This window comes from Lissotriton vulgaris, chromosome 5 (genome assembly GCF_964263255.1).
Source record: "Lissotriton vulgaris chromosome 5, aLisVul1.2, whole genome shotgun sequence".
Taxonomy (NCBI): domain Eukaryota; kingdom Metazoa; phylum Chordata; class Amphibia; order Caudata; family Salamandridae; genus Lissotriton; species Lissotriton vulgaris.
Genome location: NC_141693.1, coordinates 511,096,171 through 511,108,356, shown reverse-complemented (window position 1 = coordinate 511,108,356; position 12,186 = coordinate 511,096,171).

The window sequence follows — 12,186 nt, the reverse complement described above, 5'->3', positions numbered from 1 at the left end:
TTTAAGTTTTACATGCCCTGGTAGTGAAAAACTCTCAAACTCGTTTTTTACTGCTGCAAGGCCTATCTCTCTCATATAAAACATTGGAATTAACGTGTTGCCTCTTTTTAGTGTAATTTTAAATTGTGATGAGGTGGCTATTTCAAGTTTGGTGGCTCTGGACTCAAATGTACAATCACAACTTATGGTGAAGTTAGATTTTCAGTTGCAAGTCTGAAAATTCCACTTTTAGAAAGTTGATATTTTCTTACTTTAGCTATTCTGTGCCTGCTGTCTGTCTCTAAGTACACATCTGGGGTGGGCGACGACTAAGCTTTGTGCATTCCCTCTAGATAGTTACAAACAAACAGAGCTTAAATGTGACTAATGGGCCATCTACATCCTGATGGTCCTTCCTGGGCAGGATAGAAGGGAGAAGCTGAACATAGCCTCACTCTAACACCAGAATAGGCTGTGTCTTGTCCCCACACTAAGGGCTGCATACCCCCCTGTGGTGATCCTGGAGCTAGGGCAGGAAGGGAGGATCACTGTGAACTTAAAAGACTTTTGTTGAGGTCGCCCCCACTTCAAAGACAGAACTGGGTGTAAGTGCTGGACCTTTAACACCAATACTTCAGAACACTTCTGGACCTGTAAAGACTCTACCAGGAAGAAAAACGGATGTGCTGCTGGACTGTTTCTTTGCTGGACTCCTGCCTTACTGTACTGTCTCCTGCCTGCTGTTGCCCTGCCGGGGTGAGAAGGACTGGACCTGCGTCACTTAACGCCAGAGTGACTCCAATGGCTTGCTGGCTGGCTTCTTGATTGAAGACTTAGGAAAATAAAATACTTCAAACTGACCTGCATCTGCTTCTGGACTCTGTCATTTGTGAGTCTACTCTGTCAAGCGGTGTCACCCCAGTTCATGGATCCTTGGAAGTGAGGCTCGAGGTGCTTCTTCAGCCAACCAATGCATCTTCATCAGACCCAGAATATCTTCGGTGTTGAAGGGATCAGAACCGGCTCATCTTCGCCTTTGCGTGGATTAGTACCGGCACATCTTGATCCTTGAGTGAAGTGACGAAGGAAGTGGCCCTAGGGGCCGCATGGGTTACTTATAACCACCTGCTATGCCTTCCCAAGAATGAAAAGTCGGTCAGACAGTAGAGAATACAAGCAGTTAGTTAATTAGCAATACTTTGCAAAGAAGTCCATCATGACCTGCACCCTGAGATGTCTGCTGAAGGATTGAACCCTCAACAGTCTATAGTGGATTATCAATACTCTAATGAAGCCCCAAACCACGCCCACAATGGAAAGACACTAGCCTGAGCCGAACATGAACAAAGAGGCCCAGTAGGATGAGCTAACACCTGCCAGATGGGTACACGTTATCAAGACTCCAAGGCCTCTGTGCTAGGTCTCAGCATCTCCTAACATGAGAGCAGAAACTACACATTCAGCTAAGTATGGCAGGGCAGAATAGCCTATACATCAGCAAGTCAGAAAACAGCCTTGAACAACAGAGAAAATAATAATGAAATACAGTGTTTCGCTGAGGCGAGCAATACGACAGTGAGGCCTAACTCAGTCACAGTCTAAGCAGCCTAATGGAGGTTAGAAAATTTAAAATGGAGTCACACTTGCTAACTGGAGCCTACACATTACAGGGATCACTCAGTGGGTTCATAACGTGAGTACAAAGGTCGTCTATTTAGCCACACACTGCTAACCTAATATAGCCTAAGACTAGTGCATTGCGGGAATGGGGATTTCAAACCTAACAGATCCTCCTTTTAGCAAACATGGCTAAATGCTTTATTTGGCTACCCAGTAGGGTCTTTACAATTCTAAGGGGAAAGCAAATGCATAGGTACCCATGTAGCAATCTTATAAAGATAGGAAAGAAGGCAGCACACTCATTATAATACTTCAACTAATATTAATAAATTCCCTCATCTATAAGCATGAGGTCCTGGATACCCTGCATCATCATAGTAGAGACTTTATTATCACGTCTTGGGACCTTGGAGGAGGGGTCAGCTTGCTCACATAATATGTGCAACATGCTGGGAGGCAATTAATATGCAAACAACATGTAAAGATGACATCTGCGATTGCCTTTAGGACATTAGTATCTTCCAACCGCACAATGTCAATAGACTCCAGAGCCATCCCGAGAAAGACCATGAACCATTATCCTGGTGGATTTCTGAGGCGAGTCTGTGTAATTTCTGTATTGCACAATATATAGTAGGGGTGCTATCAGGGATGTATACACAACAACTAGTGCGGATGACGCAGCAGGCTCCACCCCTATCAGCCAGAATGACATCTAAAACCATAAGATTTTGAATAGCAGCGAGCCACATAGCCTGACGCTCGAATGTAATATTGGTCAGTATACCAGCAGTAGTATTAATGACTACCTCAACTACTCTGGCCAAGGCCTGAATATTACGGCTTTTAAAGATGGGACCCCAGAATGGCAGAATCCCCTTCATTATGTCAGTGAATTGCTGTAAAGAAGTCTCTGTCTGATCAATATCGTCTGCATTGACTACTCTCTGGAACCGGTGAGCCAAGACACTCCTAATGTGTAGAAAGTGAGTCTTGTGGTAATTGGGAGAGGCTACATACACTTGGGGAAGGAAGTAGGAGAGATAGCACCTCCAAGACCTTCCTTCAGGGAGCCACACATAACCATGATCACCACTAACAAAATAAACATTAGGTGGTGGGATCAGGGGCGGACTTTTGGGCATCCTCAACATGGAAGTGGTGTTTCATCTACTGTCCCCCACCTTTATGTCACCCATCCCCTTGGACACAAAAAGTAACCCGTACATCTACCAGTGTCAAGGGTATAGGCTTATCTTCGGTGACATCCATCTCTGTTCTGTTTGCCTTTCTACTATTATCTGCAGCCCTGAGGCAGGAATTTAAGAACACTCGGTCAAACCGTCCATATCCAGGGGAAACATCAGTTGGGGACCTATGATGAGAGTACACATTGATTGACAAAGAGCATGAACTAGTTCTCCGTTTGTCCAGGGAATCAACTTGCAAAAGGGGGGATCAAAATAAGTAAAATGAACCATCATGACAACTATGAACATAGGATAAGGGCATAGGCAGCAAGTTTTCATTTCAATGCGTGACAGTAGGTAACACCCCACGCACCCAACATTTTATTACATTATAAACAGCATGCGTTTGGTGCAACATTTGAATAAAATCATTACCCTTATAGGACTTCTGCTGTTCCTCTTTGTGAGGCACTAGAGTACCAAAAATATGTTCAGGAGGTGCTGGTGTAGTACTTATCCAAGCATGCACAGGATATTCCTCTTCAAGGAAGAAGAGCACCCCAAATACAACCAGCAGGGAAAGCAAAATAATCACAATAAACACTATCTTGCTCTTGTGGACCAACAGGACCGAACAGGTCCATCTGAAGTGGGACGCGGAGCCGCAAAGGGCTGTTCCTCATCTGGGATAGGGCGACCAAAGGGATACATTTTGAAAACTTCAAGGACAACTTATATGTGTCGCAAGGGAAAAGAAATATACACAGGCTAGAGCCACTATTACAACAACAGCACCAGAGAAATAAAATGTCTTCCAGTGTCCTTCTAGAGCCTCACTGGCAGGCTCCTATTGTTCATCAATGGCGGCGTTATGAAGTACTCCTATGGGGGAGCTGCACGATCGCAGTCTTGCTGGAAAAACAAATCCTCTTCTTTAAGGATAGTGCACTATCCCTTCTTGCAAGTACCCACAACTATCCTGTCCAGTGTCTAGGGCGGTGCACCAGTGCTGTTCACTCTAGTCTAATAAAGGCACCTTAGGCACGGCACCTGTTCCCTAATGACAAGTCCTTCCCTAAATATTAGACTGCTCGGCTCTTGCAGAGGGTACTGTATTTCAGAGAAGTGCTTGGGTTTCGGGACACCCCAGACATTAGCAGGGTGTCTGAAAACCACTTCGTACGGGGACGACCCTGATCTAGAGTGCGCTGTCGCTCTGGTAGATAACAAGGCTTAGGGTAACGCATCTGGCCATCGCAATCCTGTCCTCTTTTGAATCTTTGCTAGTTTTAGCATGATAGTACGATTGTACTTTTCAACTAGGCCCGCTGACTGGGGGTGATTTGCTGCATGAAACTTCTGCTTAACATCCAAGCCGTTGCACACCAATTCAATGAATTTTGGATTGAAGTAACTTCCATTGTCACTTCAAATCAGGCATAGCAATCCATAGTGCGGGAAGAACTCTTTTAAAGGAGCCTTCGCCGTCGCCAAAACTGTATTCTCTTTATTGGGGAAAGGCTCAATCCATTTACTGAATGCCCACATCACTACCAGCACATACTATAAGTTATTACACTTGTTCCATTTCAATGAAACCCATCTGGAGAACCTTGAAAGGGAAAGAAGGCGGTGCAAAGGTACCAGCGGGTGTGGGGCTATCTTTTCCAGGCTTATGCTTCAAACAAATGATACAATGTTTCACTCAGTGTGTGGCTACCTTAGCAATATTACCATTCTGGCATACTGGGTCTAATAGCTTGCATATTCCTTTGGCACTGATATGCGCTGAGCCATGGGCCATAGTCACAACAGGGAGAACATATGCATTAGGAAGCAACCATCGCTGCTTACACTGCCAATTCATCCACAGTTGCCTCAGCCTAAATTTCCCTGACATTTTCCAATGTGTTCTCGAACTTTCCATTATCTGGGACCCACCCAGGGGGACCTGCTACAAACATCTTTTTAATCTTTGATCGAGATGTCTCCTTGGCTGTCTGGTCCGCAAATGCATTCCCTCTCCCAACATCATCTGTGATGGCTTCATGAGCGCTACATTTTACTATTGATAACTTATTAGGAAGTGTCAATGCGGACAGCAATCTGTGTACCAGTGGGCCATTCTGTATACGCAGTCCGTGCAACGTCAAGAACCTTCTTTCCTCCCAGAAGCACCCAGAGTTATGGGACACCCCAAAGGCGTACTGGCTGTCAGTGAGGATATTAACAGCCAGTACCTCACTCAACTCACAAGCCTTAAGGAGGGCAACCAACTTAGCAGCTTGGGCTGATTGTTGGAGGATACAGGATGTCTGAACTACAGTGTGTAACATTGTGATTGCATAGGCTGCAGTGGTGGTGCCATCTGGTAGTTTGAAACAAAAGCCATCAACATGTATTTCCCCTTGGGGTCAGATAAGGGAACATCAGTCAGGGCTACCCATACTTTTGATTCTTCCTCAGTCCGAAATAAGCAACCATAGACATCATTGTCCTTTTTTTCTGAAGGGAGGGGTAGTAATGTGACTGGGTTCAGAGTGGCACATCGTTTGATGGTATTGTGCGGAGCAAACAAAGTCAGCTCATATCCAGTAAGATGTGCACTAGTAAGGTGCTTTGTATTTGTCTTGGTCAAAAGCGTATCCACAGCCTGAGGTACCATTACTGTGAGATCAGTTTCAAGGATGAGCCCTGTTGATTGTCTGATAGAAACTGCCTCTGCAGAAGCAGCTCTCAAAAAGCTCGGGAGAGCTCTGGCGATGTTGTCAAGCATGACAGGAAAGTAGGCACAGGGTCTTTGCTTACCACCAAAACTCTGTGTTAGAACAGAAAGCGGGCAACTGTCCACCTCATGCACATAGAGCACAAAAGGCTTCTGGTAATCAGGAGTACCAAGCACAGGAGCAGAGCAAAGCACAACTTTAATTGCTCAAAAGCTTGCAGTCATGCAGGTGTTCAAGGCAGAGGTTCATGCACATCTTTGAAGATCAGGTAAAGAAGGGATTTTGTTAGTAGGGAGTAGTTAGGGATCCAATGCTGACAATACAGAGTTATCCCAATAATGGGTGTACCTCACATTTGGTCTTAGGGACAGGCATATTAATAATAGCAGCTATGCATTCCGGTGTTAGTCTGTGGCCTCCTTTGACAGTAGATAAACTAAGTAGGTGACCGCCAGTCGACAACATTGACATTTTGAAAGTGACACCTTGTGTCCTTGATGAGCCAAATGCAGCAATAATTTAACTGTGGCTTCTTTGCAACCATCCTTAGTGTCCGAAGCCACAAGGAGGTCGCCAACATACTGCAACAGCACATTACCAGGAGGGAGCTCCAGGGAGTCCAATTGAGCCTTCAAAGCTTGGCTATAGATAGTAGGACTCGCTGTATAGCCTTGTGGAGCACGGCAGAATCTAAAGCTCTGACTGGCTATTGCAAAACCGGCAATCTGTGTGGCTAGGTATGCTGAAGAAAGCATTCTTTAAGTCAAATACAGAAAAGAATTTGGGAGATGATGGAATCATTGTCAGGATCTGTGTAATGTCCGGGACCACAGGGTATTGGGGGACCACTATTTTATTGACCTCTCTGAGGTCAATCACAAAATGGTAAATGTCAGGGTGGGCATCAGAAGAGTCCAAGGTTGTCTTTTTAAGAATAGGAAGAATAGGGCTATTACACACATTAGCCACTGTCTCCTCAACCACACCAGACTTAATCAAATCCTGAATTATTTATAATAAGGCCTTTTCTCCTGCCTGTGATATCTTATACTGGGGAATGCGTGGCAATTTGGTATTGTCCTTTATCTGAATAGAGACCGGTGGGATCTAAAGCAACCCACATATGTGTCCCCTGTGGCCCACAATCTGCGTGGCACATCTTTGAACTCAGTAGGGAGAGGAGCATATTTTGTGAAGCAGTGTTTTGCCCGAGCCACCTGTGGTCCAATACTCATGTACAAACCATCGGGAGCACAAAATATTGTCGCATGTAGTCTTTTTAAAAATCCAGGCGTAACAAATTCTCCCCACAATTGGGAGTCAATAGAAATGGTGAATTAACTGTGAAAGGACCAATAGTCAAGGCAAGAGGTTTGAAAATGGGGCTAACAACCGGCACACCTGAGAAACCCACTGAAACATTATTTTGGCTAGACAGAGCTTTACCCGGGACCAGTGAACGGGAAACAGAGCTATTCATAGCCCCTGTATCTACTAGACATTTTTCTGTGGTGCCCTGTGAATCAGCAGTGATGCAGGGTCCACGCTGATCTATAGTCCCTCACCCTGTCCCTTGCTGTCCTAGCCGTGAGACTACCCGGTTACCTCGTCCATGTCATAGTCATCATGGTAGTACTGTCAGCTTTGGTAGACGTCAAAAAAAATTGTCGCTCTGCCTATTGTACGATGCATCCTCTGACTGTATCACCCATTGGCCTACTCTTCCTCTTACACGTCCTCTAAACCCTTGACCTCTCTTTCTGCAACAACTTCAGACACTCATTCCTTCAATGTCTCTCCTTACTGACGCACATTGGTTAAGCCCAAGGGGCGCACTTAAAGCACAACCCCTGTTAGACCTGGGTAACGGCTGAGCCGAACCCAAACCCCTGCCTCTGCCCCTGGCAACCTGCTATATCAACACCCTTGTCTTCAAATCCTTTGAACTTTTCTTCATTCTCTTTTGTCCTCATTCTCTCTATGCTCATAGTACTGTGCCATACTCAAAATCACGGTTGGGGATGATGTCGTCCAAGTACTCTCCGAAGCCTGCAAACTTTCATCCTTCTCCTGGCTACATGCACTCAACTTTTCCTAATCCACTCTTTTTGGTGGGATAAGGGAGTGCATGTAAGTAATAGTATGCCCTGGTAAAGCTAGGAGCTCTCCTTTCGGGTTATCACCGGGCTTATGCTCCTTATCCCATGACTTGATCCCATCCCATATGCCACCTAACTCCAATGCATGATCCTGTGTATGTACCTATCTTCATATATCCACCGGTACCAACAAACCAAAGAACAATTCAATATCAGCTAACGTACGTCATCACTGTGGAGGAGGCTGCCTCCATGAGTTTCTTATAATATGCAGTGGTATTTTCCCGGGGGTTTGGCAGCTGACTCTTCAGGGATAGGACCTCACTCCTCTTCCAAGGAGTATAGATCCACTCATCCTGAAACCAAGCATCAACCTGTGGTCTAATTACTGTGTCCGTTAAGTCACACAGTTCTGGAATTTCAGGATGGTAAATGGAATGGACTTCCCTCATAGGGTGCTGTGTGCCTATTGTTGGAAACTTTTGGAGCAGCCTGCCATGGTACCCAAACAGCGTAAATACATTGGCAAAAACCTCATTAAGTGCAATACCTGTAGCATATACCCTATCCCGTATGTCATATATTATCTGCGGTGCCACACCATGAAAACACTGTTCCCACAGTCCTATTAGCGTGGCTGACATGTGCTTAAGAGCATGTTGTTGTATAAAGGGCTCATATTCTTTCATCACACTCCACACATCTTCCACACTATAGATCGGGTTTCCAGCCCACTGAGCTGCCTGATTTTCCACCATTTACTTCTGTTCATCACCCACTGCAGAATGCACCAACACTTTCCCCATGCAATCTCGCGCTGCTGCCCAATTCGCTTCATGCATCCCACACAGGTATCTCAGCATTGGACAGTATTTAGGGGGTCATATCCAAGGGAGAAAGAGCAGAGGCAGAAATAGGTATCATCATGTAGGGAGACATTGTTGGAGGGGTGAAAGGGGCGTAGTAGTTGATGCGGGACTGATAGACAGGACAGGAGAGCTCACTGCTCTGGTCCCGGAGACTGGTGCGGGTAGAGAGGAAGTAAGTGGGGACGGGGCAGAAGCAGTAATGCCAGAATCAGAAACACTAGAAATAGCGGCACCAGGGGCCGAAAACTGGGATGTCGGGACTGTCGGGTATATCCGTTCAGGGGCATAAGGAGGAGGAGGACGAGAATCCAAGAGCTCTTCAACAAAGAAATCACCTTCCTCTCTAATAACATAAAATGTATCCGTCTGTAATCGGAACTTTCTAATTGCACATTCTATACCTTTCTCTAACTTTCCCTCTCATAAACCATTGCTTTCTGTGTTACTGTTTGCATCTGTCTCCTTCGGGCCTCTTTGCCCTCTCTCATACGGCGCTGCTTTGCTTCTTTCTGCCACACTCTTAGAGAATCAAACATCAACTGTCTGCTCTTTTTAGCGAACAATTTATCCAGCAAGAAATTCTATTTCTGTTCATCAAACGAGCCAGTAAGTGGCTACTGTAACTCAGAATTGTCCCTCGTATACTTATGCCACAACGTGCTAAACATAATAGGTCCAATGCCGTGTTTGAACTAAACGTAAAAATTTGGAGAACCCTCCGGATGCGCAGGCTGATTCTCTTCAGGGCCAGATGTATGGTTTGTGTTATAAAATACCACATTTTTGCGATTCCCTTTTTGGTGATCGCAAACACCAATGTACTAATGTGTATTTGACACATTTCACGATTCCCAGTCGGACGCAAAAATACCTAGTTCATTAATATTCATGAGGTAGGTCTCGGTTTGTTACCCAATGGGAATAGCAAAAATCACAGGGATGTTGGTCTGCTGGAGATCAGAAGACCACTATATCTTTGATTGCTTTTCAATATAGCAATGTTTTTTTTTATTGCAGGCCGTTTTCCCTAAAGGAAAATGGGATGCATATAAAAAATGAATTTTATGCTTTATTTTTATTTTTTAAAAGTAGGCAGGAGTGTTTGGGACCACTGCCTGCTCTTAAAAAATGTTGTTACAAACATTCACAAAGGGGATCGTGTCCCTTGGAGACGCCTTCCCATTTGCAAATGGGTTAACACCTACTGGAAGTAGATGGTAAAATGCTAATCTTAAGCAACCACATTTCGATCGCAAAATACTCTCACATGCCACAGTGATTTGGTATTAGGAAGGGATGCCCTAAATACGCCCCTTCCTAATATCAAATCGCAAACCCAATTTGTGATTCAATAACAGGTTACCAAATAGCGAATTGGGCCTTTCTACATGGAAAAAGGCCTTTTTTTGTTCATAAACTGCTTGATTCTGAGAATTTTTATCAAACAAGGAGGTTTGCCCTAATAATCCACCTGCATCTGGGCAAGAAGGACCAAAGGAAAAAAAGCAATGCAGTGCAATAGATACAGCAGTAATTATTTCTATGGCTAATGGAAACCTTAATTAATCCATCAATGAGAAATCAATCTCGAAGCAACCAATTATCCTAGTTCAAAAACACACTCAAAATAGGTTGTGGATCAGATGTGAATCGTTATACATCCATTTATATATATATATATATATATATATATATATATATATATATATATATATATATATATATATATATATATATATATATATATATATATATATATATATATATATATATATATATTACCTACTGGCGATAGCCATTAGGTATATATAGTTAGGATTAATTCTCTATGGAACTTTTGAAAATTCTATGTCTAATAACTTTGGCGTTTGTGGACGGAATCGGCTGAAATTTTCAGGAAAATGGCACATTTTGTTTCTGAGCAGCCCTTAAAAATTTGGGGGGGTTTCGTCAAGGGGGGGCCGAGAAAAAAGGGGGGTCCCAAAACGCGTTTTTCCCATGTTAATTTCCATAGGGCGTTTGGCCTCACTTTTAGCTCGAACGGCTGAATGGATTTGCATGAAACTTGGCAAAATTGTAGGGACTGTTAGCCCGCTGTGCCTTTGCTAGGTCTCAATATATGTGCTCCAGTGGATTTTGAGAAATTAACGTTCAAAAAAATATATATATCTGTGACAGCGCTCCGGGTAGCGCTCCGGTTCGCGTACTTTTTGCGTAACGGAACTTTGCAAAGCGATGCTGATTGGCTCTCCGGTGTCTGTCAACATTCTAAACAGTCCGGTGCGGCCGCCATCTTATCTCTCGGTAGGATCGAGAGACAAGAAGAGGTGAAAAACGAAGGGGGAATTTAATGAAAGGGGGCAAGGTAGACCCCTCTTGACCCCCTAGGAATGATGTTGGGGTTATTAAAGGGTCCCGTGGGGAAAATAAAAAAAAATTGATTTTTCACGGTAGAAGCGCTTCCCGGATCGCGAACCGGGCCGCACACTGGTAGCGAAACGGGAATTCGCCATTTTGTGTTTCGATTTAATTAAATTACTAGGTATAAGGGGGTACGGGAGACGTATCCTGATCCCTTATGTTTTCTGAGGGTGGCTGAGGAGGCTCATATATGTTGATACATGTCTTCCAGCGGCTGTGCTTGAGCGTTTTTTTTTTTGCTGCGTGACGTCTGTTAATGTTCGATTCGATGGAAATCAGGAAGTGTTGACCGCCATTTTGTCACTGCGATAAAATATTTTGTTATAAATTAATCCTTATTGATAAATATTGTCTGCGCTATCTTGCTTTTTTCCAATGCCACAATTTTGTCGTGCACGGCAGCCATTTTAGATGCCTTGACCAGACCCACTCTCTGCACGCCGTCGATTCTCAGCACGGCTCCCCACCCTCGCAAGCATCTCCCCCACGCACTGGTCACCCCCGCTCTCTCTCTCATGCATGGGCCATAAACCTCCCCCCATCTGCGCTGCTCTTCCCTGAGAATCACACCCGTGCCCGCCCGACACCTTCCTCTTACCCTATTCACTACCGCACCCTCTGACACTCCTCTTCCTCTGTGTCCGATTGTCCAGGCCGGTCCCAGGCTATCACCTAGCCCTGCGGATGTAGTTTATGGCCCCAGCTGTAGAGAATCCAGACATGCCAACCCTCCCGATTCAGGCGTGAGACTACCGATTTCAGTGCTAGTCTCCCGCCTCCCGATTCCTGCAAGCGAAAACCCGATTCCTCGGGGGTTTCAGCTGACAGGGCTTGGTATTGTGTAACGTGCTAATTCTTCCTGGAAACGTCAGAGGGCTGATGCAGGGGCTCTAGAAGGGGTGATAAACCATTTAAGCCTCATTAACAAGCGCATGGTCTTTTAAAGATCTGTGAAGTACTCGAGGCGGCGGTGTGTGTGCCCTGTTTCAGGAGCGGGCGGGGGGCGGGGGGGGGGGGCACTGCCAGCAACTTGCCAGACCAGGCAGTGTTCAACACTTGCATCACCCTTTCTCTGCCTGCTATTGCGCTCCATGCTTCAGAAAGGTGAGTTTGAAATGTCCGATCCTGCAGCAGCACACTTCCAAAGCCCACACATGACAATAACCCGATTCAAGGCCCCATTCTCCCGATTTGTTTTTAAAATCTCCCACTTTGCTCTTCTGAAATGTTGGCATGTATGAGAATCACCCCTCTTCAAAGGAGTTACAGTAGATGAAGGCCC